The following is an 11601-nucleotide window of genomic DNA, read 5'->3' as shown; positions in this document are numbered from 1 at the left end:
GTTCCCCTCAGCACCTGCTTTCTGCTCGTGATTCCAAGTCTGTGTCTCCAGCCCTCTCTCCTGGACTTTACACCCATATTTCTAACCACGCATTATCTATTCTTTCAGCAAATTCTTATGGAGAGTCCACTCCGTGGTGAAGATGGACATGGTCTTGCCCTCGTGGAGCTTACCCATCAGCCAGGGAGACCATCACTCAGCAGCCAGGTCACACCATTAAGCATTGAATTACAATCATGAAAGGGGCTACCAAAGGAGAAGAAATGTCTACCTGGGAGATTGATCGAATCCTTCTCCATGGTCAAGAGAGGTGTGAAGAATTAGGGTTTGAGGTGAACTGGGTGGGGAAGTAGGGAGTGAGGGAAGAGGAGGAGGGGACTGAGAGGCTCTCTGGCAGAGAGGGGACATGGCTGCAGACCAAGTCAGGAAGGAGTGGGTGTGTAGGAGAGCCAAGAGAAGGTCAGAGCAGGCAGTGGGCTGTGGGGAAGGCCATGGGGGAAGGTGTGAAATGAGGCTAGGGCTGAAGAAGGGCCTGGAAGGATGTGTTGAAGATGTGGGCCAAACTCTGCAAGCTTGAGGAGAGTGTGATCATATCTGGACTTCTAAAAGATCATGCCGTTGCCAGGTGGAAAAAGGGAGCAACACTGGATTTTGAAACAGGACATGATGGTGAGGGTCCAGGTGAGTGACTGTTCTGGTCTGGACTAGGGTCATGGCAGCAGAATGAAAGAGAAGTGGCCAGATTCTAGAGGTACTTAGGAGATGAAATCTCCAGGAATTAGTGGCAGATTTCACAACGAAGTGAGAAAGAGGAGGCTCCAAGGATGATTTTTGGGTTTCTGACTGGCTCAACTATTCATGGAGCCAGGGAGGCCTAGAAGAAGAAGAGCAAGAAGTGAACTATGGGCTATTTACAGGGTAGAACTTTGAATGTTGAATTTATTTCTTGCCCATCTGTGTTGGCGGTGATTCTGAGGGAGTCAAGTGGAAAGGTGGAGTAAGAGGTTGAGTATATGACATTCAGAAGGATGTCTGGAATGGAAGTGTAAAGGTGGGAGTCAGTGGTCTGGGAAATGGTCTAGGAGAGGGGTACAGAGGGTGAAAAGGCTTGGGCTTTGGGAGGTCCAACGCTAAGAGGTCAACAGGGGAAACCAAGGGGTGGCCAGAAGGGTAGGAAGAATATGGGGGAATGCGGGGCCTTGGGAAGCAAGTGCTAGAAGGAAGGAGAGGGCAGCTAAGACAAGTATCACAGAGAGGTCAGGGAGATGAGGACATGGAGATTTTTCCATGGATTTAGCGACATAGAGGTCCCTTGTGACCTTAGCAAGAGAAAGCCATCTGGCAGCATCATGGGCACAGGTGAGTAGAGGAGCAAGTGGAGAATGAGGGGAATGGAAGCAGGGTGCATGGGAGAAAATGAGAAGGTGGGGATGGGAGCTTTAGTGACTTTGTAAAAGGAAGCTAGCTGCTAGGAAGGATCCAGCAGAAAGGGAAATGTTGATAAGACAGGAGAGAAGGCATAACCTGCAGTGATTGAGGCCCTCGGGAAGGATGGGGCCAGGGGACCCCCGGTGGGCAGGTGGAGGCTGATCAGGAAGGAGGGGGAGAGGGCAGGTGCAAATGTAGGTGCAGACGGGGGCAGTGGAGAACCAAGGGGGCTTCTGGCCGAAGCAAGGCAGGGACCAGTGGGGTGGGGTGGGGGACAGCAGTGTGGGTGCTTGTAAGAATGGAGACGGCCGGAGTGGCCTCCAACAGAGCGGAGAAGTGAGTTGACCAGAGAATCCTAGGAAGGCTGTTGTGCCACATGAGAGCCCACTTGAGGTTAGCAATCGTGAAAGCAGAGGGACACCTGTGTCCCCCTTAGTATGTTTTCTCTGGAGAACTTGGCATAGAGAAACCAAGTATCGAGGTCGTTCAAGGTTGGCACTTTACTGGGCAGATGTGATATACGGGCAGAGGAGCAAAGACCTCTTCCAGTTATCGTCTTGATATCCCACCGGCACTTTATTTTCCATATGTCCCAAATCCACGATCTCATTACCTTCTTCCCTACTGCTCCTCAAATCTGTTCCTCTTCTGAGATTCCCTGTCCTGATTAATAATATTACAATAATCTAATAATACCACTAATAACCATCATTTATTAAGCATACAGATCAGATGTAATACCAGATCTTTTAAAAAAAAATCATCTCATCTAAGCATCATAACAGCTTTACGGGGTATGTATTATTCATTTTACGGATGTGGAAACTAAGGCTCAGAGATGTGATGTTGCTTGCTCAAGGTCTGTAATAAATGGGAGTCAGGATGAAAGGAAACAGGTCCGTAAGGTCCGAAGTCCTATCCTTTCCATTAGCACAGTCCCGGCCCTTGAGTTCCCCTGCCCTAAAACCACCTGTCTCTGACGCCATCTCTTCTCACGTCCCCCACCAGGTCTGCTGTAGCATCCTGTTTGTTCACCTCGCATGTCTCCTGTATCACTTGCTGCTTCCTGCCAGGCCCCTTCACCCCACTCCGTGCTGCTGGATGCGTGCACTTGAATGTAAGCTCCCTGAGGAAAGGGATCATTATCTGTCCTGCTCTGTGCTGCATCCTCAAGGCCTAGAAGAGCACCAGGCAAACACCAGCTAACTCTCAGTAGCTGTTGAAAAGATAGATGTCCTTTGGGAGATAATTCTCCAGGGGAGTCTCACATTTCTGTAGGTCTCGTGGGCAGAGGCACTGAAGGCTTTTTGCTCCAGACTATCTTTTGGAGGATATCTGCGTAGTGAACAGCTTCGGAAGGTACAGTGTCTCTGAAGGGAGGATGGGCTTGTTTGCTCTCTAGGGTGATAAGGTCTCTCTCCAGGGCAAAGATTGGCAGGTTTGCTTGCAGCCCACTGTAAAGGATTGGGGTTTCTAAACTTAGACTTCCTCAGTGTGTGCAGGATCACCAGGACCCAGTCCTTCCCATGGGAGTTGGGGGTCAAGGGAAGCTGATTTGAAAGTGAAGCTCCTGCTGCCTGCTGCACCACAGCTGATGAAGCACTTTGTCTCTGGTCCTGGAGTCTCACGGCTCCTGCCAGCGTCCGTGAAACGGCGGCAGGCTCAGTCCTTAGACTGCAAAGGTAAAATCTTGGCCTTCAGAGTTTGTGGCAATGGTCCTATTGCCTGTCAGTAGGACAACTGAGAAACCGCCTCCACCTCCCCCTGGTCTCTAACACCAAGGTCCTCTAGAGCAGAGAGGACTCATCCCAGACTCCCCATACAGCCCTCCACGGCTGGGGAGGATGGCTCTCACCTCCCTAACTTCACCCCTATTGCCCCACCCCTCCAACCCAGGCAGTGGTCCCTTGCACACCTTCTCCACTCTGTGGCAACTTTGTCCTTGTCACACTCTCCCCTCCACAAGCACCAGCCTTCCCGCTCTCCGTCTCTTGGAGTCCTGTCCACCCTTTGAGGCTAGCATCCCAGCTTGCTTCCCCAAGGCCTACTCAGAGCCTGGTCAGAATTGTCCTCTCCTTTGGTCATCCTCCAATTTTCCCATCTTGTATGGTTCCCCGGTCCTTCCGCCTGGTATTGGGACTATCTAGGTAGGCCCCTTCTGCCTGTCCCAGAGGTTCCGCCACGGCTCCGTGATCCTCAGTCCCCGCTGCCCACGGCATGCAGGAGGAGCTCAGCGGAACTGTATGGAAGTTCATCTGCCCTGGGAAGGCTGTTGCAGGGAGGGAGGATGGAAGGACGGTGGTGCTGGGGGCCGCGCTGTGGAGAAGGCGCTGCAGGGGCCCGGAGGGGAAGTGTCTAGGACCGGGCCTACGGCCTTGGCTGGGGCAGAGTTCACGGAGGAAGGCCACGGAGCTGCTCCTGGAAACGCCAAGAAAGAAGGCCTTTGGCCCTCGGGGCGCCTTCCTCTCTGAGGATGGGAGCCCTGGTGGTGCTGCCCCAGGGTCTGGGTCCCGCGGGGGCCTCGGGAGGCCGCTCGGGGTTAGCCCCCGTCCCCGCCCGCCTCTCCCTCTCCCTGCCCCCCCTTCCTCTCCCTGCCCCCTGCCCCCTGCCCTCCTCCCCGCCCCCCTCCCCGCCCCCTCTCCCCTCCCCGCCCCCTCTCCCCCTCCCTGCGCTCCCCCCGCCCAGCCTGCGTCGTCGGCCATCAGAGCCTCGCTCGCGGCCCCGGAGCCTCGCACTGACGCGGCCCGCGCGTGAGTCAGGCCTGCGTCACGGCGCCCCGCCGCCAGGGCCGCCTCTCGGGAAGCGAGGGAACCGTGCGCGCCGCGCTCCGCCCCGCTCGGTGCGTTCCGCTCCGCAGAGCCCGCGCGGCCCGGGCGCAGGGAGGGCGGCCCTCGGCGCGGGCGACCGCACCCCACGCGCTCCGCGGCCCCGCGCCCCGCGTCCCCGGGGGCTCGAGCGCGCGGCGGGCGGATCCGGGCCCCGCGGCGAGGAGGCGGCGAGGAGCGAGCAGAGCCGCGTGCGCGGACGCGCGGCCCGGGGTCCCCTCGCAGCCCGGCCGCCGCCGCCGCCGCCGCCGCCGCCCTCGGGCCGCCCGGGAGGGACCTGCGCCCGCCGCCGTCGGGGACGCGGCCTCCCTCCCGGCTGCCGCGCGGCCAGTCCGCGCGACGGCGCCCGCCCGCCAGGTGAGTCGCCGGCCCCGCCGCCAGGTGAGTCGCCGGCCCCGCCGCCAGGTGGGCCCCCGGAGGCCGCGCCGGCCGGCGCTCGGCCCGCTCCTCCCGCCCCGGGAGCCCCGGGAGCCCCGGGAGCCCCGGCCACCGCGCGGAGCCGCAGGAGGCCGGCGGGGGCGGGGGCGGGCCGGGGCGCGGCGTGGGGGCCCGCGGGGACCCCGCGACCTTGGGGAGCGCCGCACCGGGCGGCCGCCGCTGAGCTGGAGCCGGCGGGGAGCCCTCCCCCGGGGAAGCGCGCCGGGAAGCGGCCGACGGGCGAGCGCGGGGCGCGGGGCGCGGGGCGGAGGGCGCCCCCCAGGCTGGGCCTCGCGGCTCCCCGCGCCCCGCGTGCGCCGCCTGCGGAGGGCCGCGGCCCCGGGCCGCCGGGAAGGAGCCTGGCGCGGTAGAGCTCCAAGGGCCCCGCCGGCCGCGGCTGCTAGTGTTCAGAAATCCCAAGGCCGCTCACCTTACAGGACCCCGTCGCTGTCAAGTGGAGTAAAAAAAAAAAAATGTTTTTTTTTTTTTAAACCCCATTCTCCTTTCCTTCTTTGAAAAATATTTAGGAATTCGGAAATTTCTAACCAGGGCTACCTTGGAGGCAGTCCAGCTGTGACAGTGAGGCAGGCGGGTTGGGTTGGGGAGACAGGGCAGTGGGACAGAGAAGGAAGATCCTTGTGAGGGCACTGTCCTTAAAAGGAACTTCCAGGAGCTAAGAAAATCCTTAAATATTCAACAAAATATTTTCCCAAAAAATTCAACAAAAACTTTAGTTGGAGCCCATTAGGCTGTCCTAGACACACGGATTGATGTCTAGAGAACAAGGTCACAGAGTGTTGACGTTAACAGTGAAGGATTCTTATATTTCATGCTGTGCTTTACATTATCCCAGGTCCAGTGGGGTGGACCCATCACCCAAGCAGGAAGGGCTTTGAGGTCACACCTGATTGTCCTTGGCTGTGGCCTATCCCCTGGGACCACGAGAGGTTTCGGCTCTTCTGCTGCCTTTTTCTCTAACCAAGCAGCTGTAGCTCTAAGTAGGTGGTGAGTTGCAGCTCCACCTGGAGAGTGAGTGACTCAGTGCAGGAGGCACATCGTGCCCATCAACTCTGACTGGAGTGAGTTCCTTTGGCCTGAGTCACACACAGAGTTGTGTATCAGCTATTCGTGAGTTCAGTGGAGTTCTTTGCCAGCAGGAATGCCCAGAGCTCCCCGAATTTTGGGGTCACAGACTAGAAGTGGGCAAGTGTTCAGAGTGAGCACAGGCTCCCTGGCTCCTGGGCAGGAGTCCTGGAACTCTGACCTCACAGGAAAGGGAACCAGAGCCAGGTTGGGGTGGAGGGATTGGAGGAGAGGCTGCGATTGTGGTCAGAGGTGGGCCCAGTGCCCCGCCATGTGCCAGTGACCTTGGGCAAGTCACTTTACCTCTGGAGCCTTGGTTCCCTCAGTTATAAGATAGCCTACGGTGCTTCCTCAGGCTTATTTTGAGCCCGGGCTGGACACCTGGCAGATGCTCCCAAAATGTTGATCCTTCACCCCTTTCTTTATGGCTCTTAACCAGTGGTGGTTCTCTCTCTCCCTGCCCTTGTGCCTTGGTGTTAGAGAGGGTGTGGAGACAAATGAAAGTGTCAGGGCTTCACATGTGGTTGAGAAGGACCCATAATTCAGCTCAGACTGACCTCTGCCCAGCCTTCAGGTCTCCTCAGTAGGAGCGGGGTCATGGGGGGGCTGCGTAGAGGCTGTGTAGTGGCGGGCAGAGCTACGCTGGGCCTGATGGGTGCCCTTGGCTGTCTGCAACAGCTCTGGGGGGAGATTCCCACACAGACCTTGATGCCTTAGCATCGTGCCTGGCTGTGGTCTGCTCTCAAGTTGTGGCATTTGCTGGGTGGACTTCAGGGGTCCCCTGCCCTTGGATCAGATCTTGCCATCCTCCCCCACACCTGTCCTATCCATCATGGAGTTGGAAGCCTCATGGCAACCATCCTGGAGAGGAAAGAAGTGTGTCTCCTGCCTTCCCTGAGGGATCCTGGCCCCTCGCTCTTTCTTTCTGTGACATGTTAGACTTGGTGCTGAGCTAAGATGCATGTGCCTCAAGAGCGAAGGCAATAAGGGCATCCCCAGTGCAGCAAAAGAGACTCCGGGCTACTGCTGACAGTGTGTATGTTGGCGGGGGGGTGGGGTACACGCACCCTGGATCAATGCCCTCCCCCACTGGAGGTGGGAGCAAATTTCAGAGATGTGGGGATTCTGGAGAAGCAGGCTCCTGCCCCTCCCCTCCCCTCCCCTCCCCTCGTGCTCCTTTCCTGTCCACGTTAGCTGCAGCAGGGCAGTTCTGTCAGCAATCCCTTTAAGGCTGCTAAGCTAAGTAGCAGAAATAGTTTCAAGGGAAGATGGATTTGCGCTTTCTTCCTGGAAGCAGATCTGAGTTATCGCTCCCTCCTAAGCTGGGCAGCAAGAAGTTCTCACAGCCAAACATCTGGAGCACCAGGCTGGGAAAAGACTGTCACTCAGCCTCCACAAAGTCCTTTCACATCACCCTCCCCAACCTAGTGTCCCAGACTTCCAGAGGTCAGAAGCACAATACCACAGGTGGATCTGTATTAGTGCGCCACCCTAGACAGGCAGGCCAGTGACCTGTGCGTAAAGGCCTACTTGGTGTGCTTTTAGGAGGAGTGGCTGCAGCTCACGCCATGCCGGGCACACAGTGATAATATCCAGGTTCTTACTGAGGCTCCCGTGCTGTGCTAAGTGCTTTATTCATATACCATCTCATTTAATCTTCACTATGATCCCAGGAGATGGATATCGCTCTCTGCAGTTGACAGATGTGGGACTTGAGGTTCAGAGAGGTTTGATAATTTGCCCAAGGTCACACAGGTAGTGAGTGGCATCCAAGAATTTGAACTCAGGTCCATCAGAACCAAACTTTATGCTCTTAACCACTCAAGTGACATGTCTTCACGTTAAGTCCTTCATAAATATTTGCTGGCTACCTAGGGATCTATCCAAACGAGGTGATCTAAGTGCATGGGTCCAGTTCTTTAAGCTTGTGCCCCAAGGAAGGGGGAAATGAGCCTCCACTAATGGGAATTTGGTAGACAGTGAACATACCTAAACTTCCAAGGTTTGGGGAATATGTTCTGTGATGGCAGGTGGGTCCCAGACTCCACTGTGGTGCTTTATTGTCCTGTCTGTCTTTTTCTTCCCAATGTCTACCACTCCTGACCTCATTCCTTAAAGTTCATCCAAGTCAGGGGTTGGTGCTGGAAGCAGTGAGGAAAGAGTCAGAGCAGGTTGGATGATGCCCTGAGGATTTCTGCATCTGCAGAATCAAGGACAGCCAGGCGCTGGTGGGAGCTCTGGTGTGTCAGGTTTCTCTGCTGGAAGAGTGCTTGCCAGGGATTTGCAGCAGTTTCTGGTGAGGCCCCAGACCCCAGAGCAAAACTGCTAACCCTCCAAGGTTATTTACAGCAGCTGCTGGCCTGGGCTGCTCAGAGGGATGCTGCTTGCCTCCTAGTCTTATCCCTTGGAGAGACCACTGTCCTCACCCCTGGGGCTTTGCCACTGGAATCCAAGGCTGCTCTGGGGAACTTGGCATCTAATTCTTCCTGCTTCTTCGTCTCTTCTCTCTCTGAGAAATCACCAGCCCTGGTAAAAACAGGCTTGCATTGTCCTATCTTGCCTGGTATCTCCAAGCCTCCATTGATCTTGGGGAAGTTCCTGTAGGTGCGGGTGGATAATTGGAGTGTGAGTATTAATGGTCCCCCATCCCACCCCCCCCAGAGGACACAAAGACTTCTTCCAGAAGCCCTAGTTCCACAGGCAGCCATTTTGTGCAGACATATTCCTTTGAAAATTCATCCCTGGGTAGCTCAGCAGTTTAGCGCCTGCCTTCAGCCCAGGGCGGGATCCTGGAGACCCGGGATCAAGTCCCATGTCGGGCTCCCTGCGTGGAGCCTGCTTCTCCCTCTGCCTGTGTCTCTGCCTCTCTCTCTCTCTCTCTGTCTCTCATGAAGAAATAAATAAATAAATAAAATATTTAAAAATGAAAATTAAAATTCCCCCATCCCCCACCCCCATGAGTAATTACTTATATTAAAACATTGTTCAATTTCAACTATGGATAAATCCAGTTATTTAAAAAAAAGAAAAACCTAGATATTCACTGAGTACAAAAAACTTACAGGTAAGAACATAAGCTCAGATGCAAGATAGATTGCTGTCCTGCATTATTCTCATGTTCATGACCAGGTATATTTTGTTGCAGAATGATTCTGGGTCCAGGCAAGTCCTGGGCAACCTGAGTCTCCAACTTGGGAATTGACACTTAAAGCCCTGCTTTTACTCTGGGGCCTCATATGAAATGAAGGTGGGGCAGGCATGGGCAGGAGGATAATGCCCCAGCTCCTGGGCCCTGGGGTTATCTCACCTGCTGCATTTGTCCCACTGAGCTGCTGCTTGATCTTCCAAAGCTACTCAGGGTTCATTTGTAGATAACAAGTTGCCTCTCACTGTACTCCATCATTTCTAATTACTGGTTTAATTAGAATTTCCTCTGGATTCTGTGCGCTACTAATTTGCCACCTATTCTTTTACTCGCAAATAGAATCTGTTGGTCCATGCCCCCAAATTCCTGCTGGTTGCATTTTCTCTTTAATTAAAGACTCCTGGGCTCTTGTAGTTTTAAATCCGACTCCGTATCAGGAGCGTTGTTTGATAAAGCTACCTTTCAAGGAATGTGAACAGTTACCTGCTGGAGTGTGTCCACCAGGTGCTGCCAGGTGAGTATTCAGTGATGATGTGGACCTTCTTTTCCCTGGTGGTGGGGGGTGGGGGGCAACGGAAGGAGAGCATGTGCAACCCAGCATCAGCTTCCAGAATGGCCTGGTGGGCGCTGTCCACGGTCCTGGCACACCACTGAGATGACCTGCCTGCTAGGAATTTGGGGACTCCTTTAGAGCAGCTGGAAGGAATATCCTTAAGTTCCCCAGCTTGCATTATGTTGTTGGCTTTCGGAAAGGACCTGGCCAAATGAAGAAGCTCCTAACTTCAGGGAGAAATGGTGATAGATGGACTCTTCTCACTGTTGACTTGCTGAATGAGATTCAAGTGTATCGCTTTGCAGTGCAGCATAGCACATTGGAGAATCTCCTCACCAGTGCCACAGTGGGTAGCATGTGGCCCAGAAATAATGATGCCTTCATCTCGTGGAGTAGCCTGGAGTGGCCTAGAGTGGTACGGCCTCCTCCATTTACCCCAGCGTGCCATACCTGTGTTCTCTCCTTTGTGTGTTATGACATACAAAAGATTGGAAAACACCAGTGTATCAGAAAGAAAATGGCCTTCAGAGTTTGGGAGATCACAGTTTGAATCCCCACTCTTACACTTCATGGCAGGGTAATCTTGTACCTGATAGTTATCTTTCCTTAGCCTTGGCTTCTTTGTTTGTAAAGTAAGAATTACTTTCTTTTATCCCAAGTTTTTTTTGGGATACATAATATATGTAAGCAGAGCAGGTCTTCAAAAATACTCCTGGGGCGCCTGGATGGCTCAGTCAGTTGAGTGGCTGACTCTTGGTTTTGGTTCAGGTCATGATCTTGGGGTCATGGGATTGAACCCCACACTCAGCAGATAGTCTGCTTGTGGATTCTCTCTCTCCCTCTGCCTCTGCTCCTCGCCCTGCTCATGCACCTGCTCTCTCTCTCTCAAACAAATAAATAAATAAGTCTTTAAAAATACTTGCTCCCTTCAGTGTGATCTCAGCTGTCCTGTTACCTGTTCCCAGTAGGAGCACTTCTCTGCCAACCCCTCCACAAAACTGCACTGAGGGCTGGTGAGGAAATGAGTGCAAAACCCTTCTCACTCCCAGGACATCATCACTCCAAAGAGACATCATGTTGGGACTGTAATTAAGGGTTTCTGATCACTATTCCTTCAAGTGCTCTTCAGCAGTCTGGTGGGTAACTCAGGTAATTGGACCCCCTTGGTTCCCTCTGTCTCTCCATGAAACAAGACAAAATAGTGGCTTTAAGAAAATCCAGGTCAGAGAATTTGGGCAGATACTGTGAGGACCCATCTGTTACCACCATGAGCCACCTGTGGATGAGGAAATAAAGTAGTGAGGTTTTTGCTTGTTGCTCCTAGACGTTTTATTTTCACATCTGATTTAAGAAACTAGTATCTTTTTCCAGTTGGGACGGTCCCATGGATCTTCTCCCTGCCTGGGGCCTGGCGTGCTCTTCAGCATCCTGGGGCCCTCTGTTTCCCTCTCTCTTTTAAACCTAAACCTTACCCACCAACCTGGCTCAGGTCACCATCATCACCTCTTACCTACCCCTCCTGTTTCTGTATTTGTCCTATAGATCTCCTTAAAAACAGTTGGGTCACATGACTCCCCTGCTCAAAAACTTAACACTTCCTGTTAGCCTTGAAAGGAAACCTAGGCCTTTCCATGGCCTGCAAGTCCTGCCTGCTCTGGAGTCTAGCTGTCTTCCTGCCAGCAGTTCCCATTCTTCCCTTGCTTAGGATGCTCTAGGCCCAGGCCCTTCTTTCTGGTCCTTATACTCACCAAGCAGGCTGCCTCAGGGCCTTTGCACCTCCTATTCTCTCTGCCCTGAATGGTTTCTCAGGATATTTACATGGTTCATTCTCTCACTCTATCATGTCTTTTTTTTTTTTTTAAGATTTATTTATTTATTCAGAGAGAGAGAGAGGCAGAGACACAGGCAGAGGGAGAAGCAGGCTCCATGCAGTGAGCCCGACGTGGGACTCAATTCCGGGACTCTGGGATCACACCCTGAGCTGAAGGCAGGCACCAAACCGCTGAGCCACCCAGGGACCCCCTCACTCTGTCAGGTCTTAATCAGAGTGTGCTTTCCTCTTCCCTCTATATTTTATAGCATCTTTGTCTCACTCACTTCATCCCCTCACATTCAGTACATATTTATGTGCTATCTATATATATACTATA

The 11601-nt window shown here is 53.8% G+C and overlaps 1 protein-coding gene and 1 long non-coding RNA gene across 5 annotated transcripts in view; one reads left to right on the top strand and one right to left on the bottom strand.

The window, feature by feature from the left end:
• Positions 1–2121: 2121 nt before the first annotated feature.
• On the bottom strand, positions 2122–3971 carry LOC140598346 (uncharacterized). Its single transcript, XR_012000719.1, has 2 exons — positions 3344–3971; positions 2122–3102 (listed from the first exon to the last, which is right to left on the bottom strand). It is a non-coding gene; the product is annotated as an uncharacterized lncRNA (long non-coding RNA).
• A 136-nt stretch (positions 3972–4107) lies between these two features.
• The window catches only part of SLC6A17 (solute carrier family 6 member 17), a 50236-nt gene continuing 42742 nt past the window's right edge, over positions 4108–11601 (top strand). Inside the window, exon 1 of one of the 4 annotated variants that reach the window (XM_072754364.1) lies at positions 4108–4267. The gene's annotated coding sequence lies outside the window, so the exon portion shown is untranslated. The other 3 variants (XM_072754363.1, XM_072754365.1, XM_072754366.1) reach the window with 3 other exon arrangements.

Source organism: Vulpes vulpes, chromosome 3 (genome assembly GCF_048418805.1).
Source record: "Vulpes vulpes isolate BD-2025 chromosome 3, VulVul3, whole genome shotgun sequence".
NCBI classification, from domain to species: Eukaryota; Metazoa; Chordata; class Mammalia; order Carnivora; family Canidae; genus Vulpes; species Vulpes vulpes.
This window is presented reverse-complemented; position numbering and strand designations above follow the sequence as displayed.